The sequence below is a fragment of the Danio aesculapii genome, chromosome 8 (genome assembly GCF_903798145.1).
Source record: "Danio aesculapii chromosome 8, fDanAes4.1, whole genome shotgun sequence".
Lineage (NCBI taxonomy): Eukaryota > Metazoa > Chordata > Actinopteri > Cypriniformes > Danionidae > Danio > Danio aesculapii.
Genome location: NC_079442.1, coordinates 36,006,557 through 36,023,295, shown reverse-complemented (window position 1 = coordinate 36,023,295; position 16,739 = coordinate 36,006,557).

The window sequence follows — 16,739 nt, the reverse complement described above, 5'->3', positions numbered from 1 at the left end:
TCTTCAACATTGATTTCTTTTACTTTTCAAATGGCTTTTATGTACTGTATAAAAAGTCAAATCCATCATAATATACTACATTTTAAAAGGACGGTAAGGGCCCTTTATGCTCAAAGAATATGCTCAAAAGTACTACTGAAAGTTGATATAAAAGCAGGATAATTGTAAACAATTATTACAACTGAAAAACACAAAGTACAATAGTTTTTTTAACATTGTAATTTAATGCTGATGCAATGCATACTTCACAGTAAAAAATTGTGTAACACTTTATAATAACTACACACTATGAATCATTTACTAAGCATTAGCATCTAGTGAATTCATTATTTGTTAAGCATTAACTCTACATTAATAAACGTTAGTAAGCAGTTTATAACTGCAGCTACAAATGCTGTATTCTTGACTTATAAGCTCCTGTATAATGTGCTTAATAATTGTATTTTCATACTTAGTTAATGATTTATTTTTCATAACTAAATTAAGTATTGCATTATTTACAAACCAGTTGTATTTAATAGTAGTTGAGGGTTTTTAGGATCATTCAGAATGAGTTAGTAAATGATTAATAAACTATTGAAATCAACATTTACATATCTTATTATTCAGGAATATACTAATAGTTAACTAATATTTTAATAAATGCTTTACTAACTCAACTTCATGCAATTTTGTGACCTAATCTAAAGTGATCTTTATAAATCCATTATAAATGACCATTAAAGGCTCAGAATCAAATGAACAATAATCTTTGCAATCTTTTCTAAAAAATTAAATTACTGTAAAGTTTAAACATTGCCAAATAACAGAAGTGTCAAAATGCGACATAAAACTGGATAAAACAACAACAACAATATTATAATTTAACAATATAATAAGATGCAATGTTTAAACTCTACAGTTATTTTATTTTAGATGATGTTGCAAAGATTTATTTTTCATTTGAAGTACAGTTTTATTTGTGTATCTTTAAATGAAAAGGAATGAATAATGTCATTTTTCCTGTTTAGAATTTAACTGAGCTTTTATTTGTCATTTATAAGGGATTTATAAAGCATAAATAGTCCTCACTTTAGATTAGGTCACAAAACTAGATGAAGTTGAGTTAATAAAGCATTTATTAACATACATAGTAACCCTTAATATATTCCTGAATAATAAGACGTATAAACGTTGATTTCAGTAGTTTATTAATAATTTACTAACTCATTCTGAATGATCTTAAAAACCCTCAACTACTTTTAAATACAACTGGTTTGTAAATAATGCAATACTGAATTTAGTCATGAAAAATAAATCTATAACTAAGTATGAAAATACAATTATTAAGCACATTATATAGGTGCTTATAAGTCAAGAATACAGCATTTGTAGCTGCAGTTATAAACTGCTTACTAACGCTTATTAATGTAGAGTTAATGCTTAACTGATAATAATTTAACTATTTGCTAATGCTTAATAAATTATTTATAATGTGTAGTTATTATAAAGTGTTACCAAAAAGGGTTATCCTAGCATTTTCTGTGACTGTATATGATAATAAAACTTGTCCGTAACATTTCATTCACAGGCATTTTCTGTTTTTACACTTTTGAATTGCATTAAAGATGCAATTTGACCTCTGCTCTAACAGCCTTTAATGTTGAAAAGTGAATGTTATTGACATTTCTTAAAGCACTTCAGCAGTCATTTCTTTCTTTTTTTTTTTTTTTTTTTTTGAGTTGGTGCAAGTTTCTTGAGAATTTACCTGTAATACATTACCCGACAGAAGTCTTGTCATCAATCCCAGTTCTAGTTGATCATTTGAAAAAGTGGCAGAAGGTAAATTTTTCCAATGAATCATCTGTTGGACTGCATCCCAATCATCACAAATACTGCAGAAGACCTATTGAAACCAGCATGCACCCAAGATTCTCACAAAAATCAGTCAAGTTTGGTGAAGGAAAAATCATGGCTTGCAGATACATTAAGTATGGGGGCGTGCAAGAGATCTGCAGAGTGAATGGCAACATTAACAGCCTGAGGTGTCAAGATATTTGTGCTGCCCATTAGATTACAAACCACAGGAGAGGACAAATTCTTCAGCAGCATAGTGCTCCTTCTCATACTTCAGCCTCCACATCAGGAGTTCCTGAATGCAAAAAAAAGGTCATGGGGCTCCAGGCTTGGCCATCCCAGTCATCAGACATGAACTTTATTGAGCATGTCTAGGGTAAAATTAATGAGGAGGGATTGAAGATGAATCCAAGAAATCTTGATGAACTCTGGGAGTCCTGCAAGAAAGCTTTCTTTGCCATTCCAGATGACTTTATTAATAAGTTATTTGAGTCATTGCAGAGATGAAAGGATGCAGTCTTCCAATCTCATAGGAGCCATACACAATATGAATAATTTTTCCACTGCAACATGACTTTATATTCTATACTGTACATTATTTCTGTTAAGTGACAAGACTTTTGTCTAAGCAAAGTCAGGCCTTCCTGTCCTATTTAAATAATTAAAAATCAAAGCATGTTCATATTTTATTCTGCTAAAATGAACTTAATCTAGAGGCCTTTGCCTTTCATATAAGCCACTTCTGATATCAAATGATCAACTAGAAGTCAAGTTATTATTTGTTGTTCCTAAAACTTTGACAAGACTATAGTCTAGTCAGTGAAGAACTTTAAATGTCATCAAAGGATTGGTTCCATCAAGGTGTAATAATAAAAAGGTGTGAACATTATGTGAATTTAGGACAAATCTGAAAGTGCCAAATGTAGGCAAATTGTTGAGACATAACAACAACAACAAAAAACATTTAGCATGCCATTTCTATGGTATACAATTTAAATAAACTACAGCAACTGGGTTCAGCAAAATAAGTCCTCTGAGGCCAACGTGCCCATAAGAAACACCCAAAGAAATAGCTGTGGGATTTATTTATGAAGTCCATTTTGTATGATTTTCCAGCATGAATCTCCACCTGGGCTGTTTTGGGCTCATACAGGTTGAGGTACGTCCCGTTGAGGAACTCCAAAGGACATAATTTTTGTTGCAAGGTTACAACACCCACACTACAGAGTGATGACTTCATTTCTCATAACACACTTTTAAATTACATTTAGAAGAAAATTTATGGTTTCGGTACACAGACCCAGTATCTGATTACCAATAAGAGCAGGATTAACTTATGGCCATTTGTCGTTGAGTGCACAGGACGTCTCTCTGCCAAGCAGCGGTTTTATGCTGCTCCATAATGCCGAATTGGATCATTTCCTGACCGTGACCTGGAGCATTTAGGAAAATGTTTGGCTTTTGGTGTCTTTCTTACAGACTTGTGCCTGTACACCTTCAAGAGAAGCACCCCATACTGTGATGCAGAGCGTAATGTGAAACACATTGTGGTTTCCTAGGTTTCAATCAGTCTACCACTAGCAATAGTGTAGCTAGCCTAGAATATGATAACTTTGTGTGAGAACATGCTACAAACCTAAAGTTAAATTATGCTATTTCAATCCAAGAAATATACTTCCCAGCTAGCAAAATTCACATGGGTCAAATCCGGCCCACACCAGACACTTAAATCCGGTCCACATACCGCATGGAATGATGGCAATTGGGCAGTCCACTCCTGTTTGCCAGATATGGACCACAATTAAACCATAGCCATACCACATGGCAGCCAGAGTTTATAACCAAATGAACCAGAACTGACCCTATTCTGGGCCACAGTTTGCTTTTATTCTGACTCTGATCCGGCCCACACCAGACACTTAAATCTGGCCCACATACCGCATGGAATGATGACACTTGGGCGGTTCACTCCTGTTTTCATGATATGTGACACAATTAAGCCAAAGCAATACCACATATTAGCCAAAATTCAACCAAATGAATCAGAAGTGACCCTATTCTAGGCCACAGTTTGCTTTTATTCTGGCCCAGATCTGGCCTACTCCTTACACTTGCTGGGTGTGGCAATGTACAAAAATGCCAGTATGCATTGCAGTATGAATACATTATATAGTTTATTAATGCTACAGTTTTCATTATTTGCTTTTGATTCTGCTGTTTATGTTGACGTTGTTTATTTTGTCACTTTTAGTGTCCTTTTGGTGGTGTTTGTGAGTTTTGTTCATTTTGGTTATTGTCACCGTTGTTGAGGTTCATACACTGATTATTGATGTCTCTGTGAGCAGAAGTTGAACCATAGAATTTTTTTAGCTTATAAACCTTCATAGTTCTGTGGCATGTGCAAGCATGTTATTATGTTACTTCTAATAATGGATTAAACATTGGTTAACGTCAGTGAATTATATTATTTCATCACAGGTTGTGCCTCACTTAATTTTATTTATTTTTATTTTTTTTACTTGGCTTGTTTGCTGTAATGAATAAACTTTTCAAGCAAAGTTCTTAAAAGTTACAGCAGCCCAAAATAAAATTTGTATTAAGAGTTTCAGTGCTATGAGCCCAACTAAAGCAAGCACTTTTCTCCATGATGGTGATTTTAGTCTATGTGACCCACATATGTTTTAAGATAACTGGGCCACATTTGCCATATCTTCTCTGGGCCGATTTAGGCTCACAGCCACATTTGCATCTGGTTAACTGTGCGTTAACTGTGCCAGATATTTGCTAAAAAATTTGCTAAAATACTGTGCCAGATATTTGCTAAAAGTGGCCCACATTTGTTTTAGGATAACTGGGCGACATTTGCCATATCTTCTCTGGGCCACTATAGGCTAATGGCTGCATTAGCCAGAGCTTACTGTGCTGAATATTTGACAAAAGTGGCCCACATATGTTTTAAAATAACTGGGCCATATTTGCCATATTTTCTCTGGGCCACTATAGGCTCACAGCTGCAATAACCAGAGCATACTGTGCCAAATATTTGACAAAAGTGACCCCATGTTTTAAAATAACTGGGCCACATTAAGCTCACAGCTGCAATAGCTAGAGCTCACTGTGCCAAATATTAGCCAAAAGTGGCCCACAAATGTTTTAAGATAACAGGACCACATTTGCACTTTAGGTTTAGACCCAGATTACTCTTAAATGACTATGCCACATTTTTGCCAACAGTGGCCCACATTTGTCCTCCATCATTTGGGCTAAATGTATCATTTTTCACATGGGCCACATTAGGTTTACCTTCAGATTAGATTTTGTCTTAAGTGCCAAATCCTTGCCTTAAATGGCCCATATATGAATTTGAATCTTTGGCTCCCCTTTGCCATTGAGCAGGTGGGCTACTCCAGGCTCACATTCGTTTTGGAATACCAAGGAATACCACCAGTGCCATGTAACTGCCTAAAGTGGCCCAAACACTTTACAAGGTAAAAAAGTAAGTATAGCAACTTGTCTTGAATGTGTTACTTTTTATCTAACACTATCAAAGCAAAACCAGTAGGTCAGGACATGCTAACAACATATTAAATTATACTAGCATTGTGTCAGAATCCAATAAATATGCTACCAACAAGTAAAAACATGAAAAAGTAAGATTAGCAACTTGTTTTGAATGTGTTTCTCTATATCTAACACTATCAAAGCAAAACCACTAGGCTAGAACATACAAACAAGACATTAAAACATGCCACAAACATGTTAAATTATACTAGCATTGCGTTAGAATCCAAGAACTATACTATCAAGAAGTGAAAACATTGAAAATTAAGATTTGTAACTTGTTTTGAATGTATTCCTCTATATCTAACACTGTCAGAGCAACACACTTGGCTAGGAGGACATTGCTAAACATGTTAAATTATAGTAGAGGCGATGCGGTGGCGCAGTGGGTAGCACGTTCGCCTCACAGCAAGAGGTTCAAGCCACGGCTGGTTCAGTTGGCATTTCTGTGTGGAGTTTGCATGTTCCCCCCGTGTTTGCATGGGTTTCCTCCGGGGGCTCTGGTTTCCCCCACAGTCCAAAGTGTGTGTGCGTGTGTGCGTGTGCGTGTGTGCGTGCGTGCGTGCGTGCGTGCGTGCGTGCGTGTGTGTGAATGAGTGTGTATGGATGTTTCCCAGTAATGGGTTGTGGTTGGAAGGGCATCCTCTACGTAAAACATATGTTGGATAAGTTGCCAGTTTATTCCACTGTGGCGACCCCAGATTAATAAAGGGACTAAGCTGAAAAGAAAATGAATGAATGAATAAATAAATGAACTTGTTTTAAATGTGTTACTCTTTATCTAACACTATCAAAGCAAAACCAGTAGGCCAGGACATGCTAACAACATATTAAATTATACAAGTATTGCATTAGATTCAATCCAAGAAATATACTACCAACAAGTGAAAACATGTAAAAGTAAAATTAGCAACTTGTTTTGAATGTGTTACCCTATTTCTAACACTATCAAAGCAAATCCAGTAGGCCAGAAAATGCTCACAGCATGTTAAAACATGCTACAAGCATGTTAAATTGTGCTAGCATTGTATAAGAATCCAAGAAATATACTACCAACAAGTAAAAACATGAAAAAGTAAGATTAGCAACTTGTTTTGAATGTGTTACTCTATATCTAACACTATCAAAACAAAACCACTAGGCTAGGAAATACTAACATGTTAAAACATGCTAAAAACATGTTAAATTGTGCTAGCATTGCGTTAGAATCCAATATATATATATACTACCAACAAGTGAAAACATTGAAAACTAAGATTATTTGATGTTTTGAATACATTACTCTGTCTAATGCATGCTATCAAAGCAAAGCCAGTAGGCCAGGACATGCTAACAAGCTAAAACATGATAAAAATGCTAGCAATATACTAGCCAAATAATAAAAAAAACATATCAAGTAAAAAACAACTAAGACATGCTGACAGCATTTTAAAACATGCTATAAGTATTTTTATCTGTGTGTTTGTCAGATAGCATGTTAGATAGCCTAACGATTAGCCTGTTAACTTTAAGTCAACATTATGCTATAGTCTTCTTGACAACCTTTTTTATCCAGTTAACACATTCTGGTGTTTTGCATATCTTTACTGCAGTGTGAGAGCCAATGCAGGTCAACTGAGCTGATGTGATTTATAGCATGTGATAGTAAACCTGAGGTGGGAGTGTCAGTGTGTGTATATGTCCAGGCAGAAAAACAGCGCTCCGTGTGACTGACAGACGGAGCATTTTAAACAGACCCCCTTAGGTTTATGTTTCATTTCTGTGTCAGGGTTAATATTGAGAGTAATACGGCTCAAATCAGTTCCATGCGTGTTTAGCTCCATGAGGAAAGCTACAGTCCTGCAGGCCTCCTCTGAGAGGGATTTCCCAATACTAACACAAGTAAGTCTAACACAATACAACGTGATAGGGAACAGATAAACAAACAAAACACTGCATTGTTCTGCAAGCCACATGCTTCTAGCTGCATAGTAGCGCTGCTCTTCACTGTACCTGATCCAGCTTCAGTAGTGTGGCTGTTTGTGTGTGTCTAATCGCACAGATTGGAACTAATGAACCTTGCCTGTGGTCACTGGGTTCAGGTCTTTATTGCTGCTGTGGCCCAGTACATTTCACCATAGATTCAATCCTCCTAACGACCGTTTCACCACAGATGTTTCGACACAGCAGCACAGTTTTTACTGAGGTCGTAGTATCAAAACTAAAACGGACTACAACTTTGCTGTGCCCTCCAACATAATTACAAGTTTGTATAAATGTAGAGTGTAATATTTATGTATTATAAGGTTACACTTTATTTTAGGGTACAATTCTTGCCATTAACAAACCATTAAGTAGGATTTTAGCTCCATAAAGTTATCATTTGTTACTTATTAATAGTTAGTAAGGTTGTAGTTGGGTTTAGGTAATGGTTAAGATTAGAGGTGTAGAATAAGATTATACTTTAGAAGTACTGTACTAATAAACAGCCAGTTTAAGAGAATTAGAATTTATGAGAATTAGTACTTAATAGTTCATTCAGTCATTCATTTTCCTTCGGCTTAGTCCCTTTATTCATCAGGGGTCGCCACAGAGGAACGAACCACCAACTTATCTGGCATATGTTTTACACAACGAATGCCCTTCTAGCTGCAACCCTGTACTGAGAAACCTCCATACACACTCATACACACACACTCGCACACACATACACACACTCATAAACTACGGCCAATTTAGTTCATTCAATTCCTCTATAGCGCATGTCTTTGGACTGTGGGGGAACCCGGAGCACCCAGAGGAAACCCACGTGAACACTGGGAGAACATGCAAACTTCCCACAGAAATGCCAACTGACCCAGCCGGGCTCAAACCAGCAACCTTCTTGCTGTGAGGCGAATGTACAAACCACTGAGCCACATTATTATAGCTTTAAATAGCATTGGTTTATTCAATAATAAATGTAATATTTCACATGAAACACTGTTATGAAATGTATACTATTATTGTTAAAAATAATAAAATGAATTAAATTGACAAACAGTGATAAATATTTCTGAATGTTTTTTAAAAATTCATATTTCAAATAAATATGTCACTGAATCATGTGATCATGTGACACGGAAGACTGGAGTAATTATTTTGCTGGGTTATCATAACCCAATGTGGGGTCAAAAATGAACAAACCCAACTGTTTGGGTTCATTCATTCATTCATTCATTCATTCATTCATTCATTCATTCATTCATTCATTCATTTTCCTTCAGCTTAGTCCCTTAATTATCAGGGGTCGCCATGACCCAGGAATGAACTGCACCGTTGGGGTAAAAAGTGTAATTTCAAATTAATTGTAAAAAATAACCCAATGTTGGGTGTGTCAATATTTGACCCAAGGTTGAGTTTTAACAATCCAGAACTGTTTAGAGTGTTATAATAATAACATCATTACAAAGTTTGATTTAAAGAAAAACTATATATGTAAATCAGACAATAAAAAGGTTTACTAAATGCTTTAATAAAGACCCTAATAAGGAAATCACTACAATCCCATGAAGCTCTGCAAAATACTAAATAAGATTAAACGCTAAAAAATACAAAAAAAAAAATTTATAAAACAAAGTAAGGTCAAATATGGACAAACCCAACCTTGCGTTAATTTTACAAGATCTTCACATTTTTTAGAGTGCATGATTTAATATATATTTCAAAGGCGGCAGGGGCGTAATAACCGGGGAGATGGGAGGGGGCGGGGTACTTTTTAGAGACAGACCATTTAGAAACATTCATTCATTCATTTTCTTTTCGGCTTAGTCCCTTTATTAATCTGGGTCGCCACAGCGGAATGGAATGCTAATTTATCCAACATATGTTTTACGCAGCGAATGCCCTTCCAGCTGCAACCCATCACTGGGAAACCATTTCGAAACAGTTGATTAATAATAAAATGAATGTAAAATTTTGGCTCTCATTCCGCTGTACCCTGCACTTTTTTAAATGTCCGCTACACCCCCGAAAGGCGGGGTACGGTGGCTTAGTTGTTAGCACTGTCACTTCACAGCAAAAAGCTTACTGGTTCGTGTCCCGACTGGGTCAGTTGGTATTTCAGTTTCCCCCACAGTCCAAAGTCATGCAATGGGGTATATGCACAGCTATTGTTTTTCAGCCAATGATGAACTTGGAATTTAATGCAGTGCTTCTTGTTCGGTCCGAGACCCACTTTATATCGTATATATCTATCAGGCAGTGAATTAAAGAAATCAAACATTAAACGTGGCATATTTTATAATGGAAAGACAGTTCACCAGAAGGGCTGAGGCTGGCTGGCTGAAATTAAAAGTCTGTGTGCATATCGTCCATTCAATTGAATAAACTAAATTGGCCGTATAACATAGGTCGGAATAGTTGGCAGTTCATTCCGCTGTGGCAACCTCTAAAATAGAGACTAAGCCGAAGGAAAATGAATGAATAAATATATTTTAAAATATATTGAAAGCATACAAACTAACTTAATTTCAAAATTAGTGGTGCTTTATAGTAGTATTTGATTGAAAATACTTACAACAAATAAAACTTTCTGAGCTGTCAATCATTCTTTGAGAGTAGCATACTGACCAATCATGTGAGTTTGGGGAGGGGCTACATGTTTTAACACTGTAAATGTTTTAAATCAATCCTAATTTATGGGATTCCCTTTAGTATCATCGTCCTTTTGAAGGATGTATGGAGGCTGTGTTTTGATTTCTTAATTTCTGGCATTTATGAGTGTCTTCAATCTCATAATTGTGTCGCCGCCTCAAAAGAAACTTTATGTTTCCCCGCACCATCCTTTAGGGTTTTATCTACTGTGATATACTGTTCTAGTTTTACTAAACGGCCGCTCTTTCCTTCGCTCTTTCTTTCCTACACTCCTTCTGGGAGGTGTTCTGTCAGAAATGTGTTTTTAATCAGGGCTGTGTTCTGCTGGGATATGTTAATGTGGAACACTGCTTCCCAAACCCTGTGGGTCCACTGCGGAGCCAGCGCATAGCCAACTTTGGGCCAATGCTGGCGCACACACAGCCCGCTGACATCCCCTGCATTAAGAGGAGGGGAGAAGGGAAATATTTCCTAGAAAACCCCTGAAAGAAGCTGCCATGCAAAACAAGCCCACTACAGTTGAGGAGATGTGGGTTAGAGGTGGAGTGTTGTACTATGGACTCTGTTCGAGAGAAGTCGCCCTTCAGAAACTTTGCCTCATGTTCATGCCTGAGGAATACAAACAAAGCTGGGGCACAAATGTGTTGTTTTTACAGCATGCCTCTAAGAACGGCCAGTGCTCTGGGTGACTGTATGAAATCACAATTGCTTTCGTAACACACGTTCCTGCTTTTAATGAGCATGATTCATCAGTGCGTGTTATTGTTAAGTCGTAGTCCTTCATCTCTGATGCAAATCCAATAATAACTTCAAGAAATCCAAACAATCCAGTTAGGATTAAATCAAGCTCCACCCAACATTATTGTATTAAATGTATCAGGAATGCTTTTTAATGTTGTTTCAGAGTTTCTATCTTGAATAGTGATTGTTTGGTGTGCATGTACTGGTGTTCATTTGGAATAGTGAATAACTGATCCGCATTAGATCGATTTCCTAAACATACATTATGAGATGAATGCGCATTTATGCATTTGCCAGATGCTTTTACGCAACGTGACCTGCATTGCATTCATTTTGTTTTCAATTCATGGGTTCCCATGAAATCCAGCCAACATAGTCTCATTCTGAAAACGTAGCATATACATTTCTGGAGATTGTGAATTACGTAGCCAGGAGTACAATGGCTGCATTTCATTTTTTAAATGAATGCTACGGGAGGTATGACGCTGTTCCTTTTCGCACTTACCAGCTGACCACTTACCTCCCTATGGACGGCTTTCCGGCTGTTACCAGTTTGTCCTGTAGCTCGCCTGTAGCTGTACGTTGGTGGACTTAAGATGTAGAGAGGAGATGACCGTGATGATGGGGTTCGAGTCTGGTGAAGAACAGTTCCAGAAAGCGGGTAAAACAAAAACAGAATCCCAAAAATAAAAATAAACAAGTAAATAACAGGGTGAGAATGTGGTAAAAATCAGACGAGGGCTTTTCTTTTTCTGAATTGCTTTCTGAATTTGTTGGTTAGGTTTAAGGAAGTGGGTGTTTGGGTCAATCTGTGCTGTTTAAAACACTATTGGTTGGGTTTAGGGAAGGGGGAGGGTGGGCAGTTGATCGGTCAGTCTATCAGTCAGTCAAACAGCCAGTCGACAGTGGCCTCTGGTGGATGTACGAGAGAACAGCAGGCTTGAACGGCACTTGCAAGCGAAATTTGAGATCTCTAAAAAAGCAAACACATCGGCCTCTGGTGGATTCACGAAAACAAAAACTGCAAAAAAATAAATAAAATGTAGCTCCTGGGATGTATTTGGCGCTCTCCAGAAATTTGTATAGAGGTACGTTTTCAGAATGGACCTCGGTTGAATCCAGCAGATGACCTTGGCATTGTACAACAAAATAACTTTATAGCATTTTAACAATGTTGTAATGAGGTTTGATGACCCGCTGTCCATCATGAAGAAGAAGAAGGCGGAGAACCAAAGAACTTTAAATAATTGTGTGAAATAAATAGACATAAAACAAACAGGTGGCAGTAGCCCCTTGGCACTATAATCTCTGAACTGAAAGCAGAACAATCAAAGGCTGCATCCACAATCGCCTACTACACGAGTAGGTACCACATTTGAATTTGAATTTACTACATGACCGTTAAAAAGGTACATTCTATCAAAGTCCCTTTAAGGCAAGTCATTTCACTTGACTGCCATCTTTAAAACGCCTCTTGAGCAGTATGCTCGGGCATTCTGCTTGAATGGGGAAACACCAAATTTTCCAAAATTGCTTGCCAAGCTTACGATTACATTACATATTAAGAATCGCCAGTAAAATTAAATAACAACTGTGTTTTTAGTTTTATTTCTAAACGTTCAAATCACACAAAATCTGCAGAAAGTCACATTTGGTCCGAGCCCCTCCCCCAGAGAATCGTCAGTCTATATCGATTAATGATTGACTCCTGTACTAGAAGGCGGGGCTTCATTCATCATATTGATCGTTACACTTTTCCCCATTCAAAACTATACGAATAACATGTCATGTGCATTCTTTAGTCTTTGGTTCTATATAGCATGAATGTGAATTGTATGAATGGAGCTTAGACATACTACATCCGCCGTTTGTCATTATCACGCGTCAGTTGCGTCGCATCACTCCATTCATGAATCCTCTCGCAGGGCATCATGGGATAGCATAGTGTCCATCACCTCACAGCAAGAAGGTTGCTGATTCGAGCCCTGGCTAGGTCAGTTGGCATTTCTGTGTGGAGTTTGCATGTTCTCCCTGTGTTTGAGTGGGTTTCCTCCAGGTGCTCCGGTTTCCCCCACAAGTCCAAAGACATGCGGTATAGGTGAATTGAGTAAGCTAAATTGACTGTGGTGTATGTTTGGATGTGAATGCAAGAGTGTATGGGTGTTTCCCAGAGCTGGGTTGTGGCTGGAAGGGTATCTGCTGTGAATAAACATGCTAGTTAAATTGGCAGTTCATTCTCCTGTGGCAAACCCTGATTAATAAAGGGACTAAGCCGAGAAGAAAATGAATGAATGAATGAATGAATGAATGAAAGTGTTCAGGCCTCCTTCTCCACTGCTGTCTCTCTTTCTTTTAAGATCCAGAGCTCCTCTGTGAGACTCAAGACATGTGGCGCACACAGGTGATGGTCGTTAATACTAAAGGTTATTTCAGGCACACTGAATCCAAAATTTTTGTCTGATGTGCAAGGTTTGTGTACGTGACAATTTTTTTTTCGGATATGAATACAAAAAAAAAAACGTGAAAATTTCAGCTTTGTGTGCAAAGACCTTAACGCCACTGGCCTCATTCCACTCTCACGGCCCTGTCCCACTCGCTATAAATGTATTACAATTGGCCTTCAGTCATGTCACTTACCATTAATTCATGTACTCCTCATTGAATTAATAATTAATTTCTGAAAAAGAATTATATGTTGATTTAGAAAAAAACTCAATCACCACTTTATCTAGAGAATGAAGCTGAAAAACAACAGCTGCTGATTCCCTAGATATCAATGATGATTGATGCATTGAAAGCTTTCTAGATTAACGCAGCCTTACAGAGGACATGTATAGTGAGGTCGACGAATCGCTGTGTTCATTTGCATTTCCTAATAACCAGAGAGTATAAATCATTTATTTTCTTTTCAGCTTAGTCCCTTTATTAATCTGGGGTTGCCACTGAAAAAAACGCTGCAGAAAGTATATAATGTAACAAAAACGAGATATCAGTCAAAGCACTAAAGGGTCAACAGGTATTTGTGTACACCCAATAACAACAACAAAAAACTTCTTTGGTTGGAAAAAAACGTTGCGTTTTCTGTCCTCTCGGTCCCTTTTTTGAGAATCAGCTATTTTCTGAAACTGATTTTTATGACAAGTGTAGACATGAGTTTTGTATTTTCCACAGTCTAGGTAGCTGCTGTGTTGCAAGACCCCTATGCGAACCTTTTTACAACTTTCAAGTTCAAATCCAGAGATCTAACTGCACTGTACGGTTTGTTTTGGTGGACAAAATGATGGAGAGCAGCAGGGACGCATGAGATCAGTGCTGATTGGTCAGATTGCCTGTCAGTCAAAACCCCTGTGAAGGGTTAGAGGTGGGCTCTTGTTATTTTAGAGTCTCAGGATTTCATAGCATTTCGTTAACGGATGTTTAAATTAATGTAAAATGTTACAATAAATATTGACTTCATAGAATGGATTTTTTTTGTCAAAAGACAAACTATGAATAAATAAAAAATTTGTAATATTTTTGAACTCCTACTCTGAACCCATACTCCCAGAGCACCCTCCACAGAATGTCACGAGGTACACACTCGAATGCCTTCTCCAAGTCCACAAAACACATGTACAGTAACAGTACTTTTAACAATTTCTATGCTTATCATGTTTTAATATTTTATTTGTTGAGTAAATTTTTAGTTCTTTAACAGTACTGTACTTCTTATTTCCTTTATCTGACAATGCAATTAGTTATCATTCATTTTCTTTTCGGCTTAGTCCCTTTATTAATTTGGGGTCGCCACAGCGGAATTAACTGCCAACTTATCCAGCATATGTTTTATGCAGCGGATGCCCTTCCAGCCGCAACCCATCACTGGGAAACCCATGCATACTCATTCACACACATACACTACACTATGGATAATTTAGCCTACCCAATTCACCTGTACCGCATGTCTTTGGACTGTAGGGGAAACCGGAGCACCAGAAGGAAACCCATGCAAACGCAGGGAGAACATGCAAACTCCACACAGAAACGCCAAATGACAAAGCCAAGGCTCAAACCAGCGACCTTCGTGCAGTGAGGCGACAGCACTACCTACTGCGCCACTGCATCACTCGCAATTAGTTTTCTTATAAGTCAACTAATATTTATATCCTACTTTTCTAATTAATTCCTAATACTTTTAGTTTCAGTGAACAATTTAACGTAATTTCCCTTTCCTCATGTGCTTGCCACTTAAGCAATAAGAGAAATCCTAACTAACAAAGCTTTTATTCTGTTATTTTATCATCTACATAGCCAGAGGCAGATTTAACAAATAAGCGAGGTAAGCGACCACTTAGGACCCCAGGAAATCTGGGGGCCCCCAATAAATATTTAGAAGTATAAATTATACCTATAAACTATATATAATGTTGCTTTCTATCATATTTTGAAGAATGAGAGTAAAAAAAAAATTAAGAAATAAATATTATTTAATATAAAATAAAATGTAATATTAATATAATTCTGTAATGTTATATAATAATACTATTATAAAATAAAATATTATTACACAAATTTGTCCCCAATCATGGGGCAGTCCAGCAGTCCAGCAGTTTTTTTCAAGTTTAAAATCATCATTTAAAATTTAGAGACTGCATTAAGATAAAACATAAAAAAAAGGTTTGAGTGCTATATATATATATATATATATATATATATATATATATATATATATATATATATATATATATATATTGTGAAATAAATAAAAAATGAAATAAAAGTAAAAAGGGTACATTTTAGGACTTTTGGGCCCCATGGCTGGAATGACTTAGGGCAGCCAAATCCCTAAATCCGCCCCTGTACATACTGTAGCGGTGTGTCACTGGGTGTGATTATGCATGTACGTATATATATATATATATATATATATATATATATATATATATATATATATATATATATATATATATATATATATATATATATATATATATATATATATATATATATATATATATATATATATATATATGTGTGTGTCTCACAGGCTGTCCACCAGGTGCTGCTCTTCGCTGAGCAGCTCTGGCCTCCAAAGCCAAAAAGAAAGAGGTGTGTGTCTGTGTGAGTGTGTGGCAGAGAAGGACAGATCGAGAGATTGAGAGCGGCTGCAGTGTGTTCTCTTCTCATCTGGATCCAGTTAACATACCAAACTCACAGACACAGCAAGCGTATCCAAGTATAGTTGAGCTGCAGTAAAGGTGTGTGAAAGCAGGATGTGTTTATTCCTCCTCATTCACCCGGCTCTGCTACGCTATAGGATAAGTCTAGCGTTTACGTTAGAGTAATTAAAGTGCAGCGCTACTGTTTAGATCTAGAGCCGTTGTGCGATTCTGTCTTCTGTCGTAGTTTATTTAAATCTCGATAACTTGCAAACTAGGAAAAGTGTTTAGTTGCATCTGAGCAAGGATTAATTTAGACAAAAAAAAAAAAAATATGTAGGCTCAAATAGGATTGCCAGTTTGTTCATTTTTACTTAAAAAGAGACCTTATATTATATTATATTATATTATATTATATTATATTATATTATATTATATTATATTATATTATATTATATTATATTATATTATATACAACAGTTCTGTCTGATTCTTGAATCCTATTGACTGAAAGCCGTGTGATATTCTGCAAATAACAGCTCTCGTACAGCCTCTTCACCTTTCACCCTTGTGTATTACTCCGCCCACACATAGCAACAAGCGGTTGACACTGTACAATTTGACAAATATTGCTGCTGTTGGACAAAATAATGTACTAATGAGGCTTTTTTAGTCGAGAATAGTTGCTTAGATTGCAAGTGTGCAGTTTATTTATAAGGATAGTGCCTATTTTAAATATTTTAATTTCGGAGCATCGGATTCAGTGCATTGGCCGCCATCAACCTGAGCCAACGACAGTTGACGTTCCGCCACAAGATGGCAACAGAGACCGCATAATAAGTCCTTAGG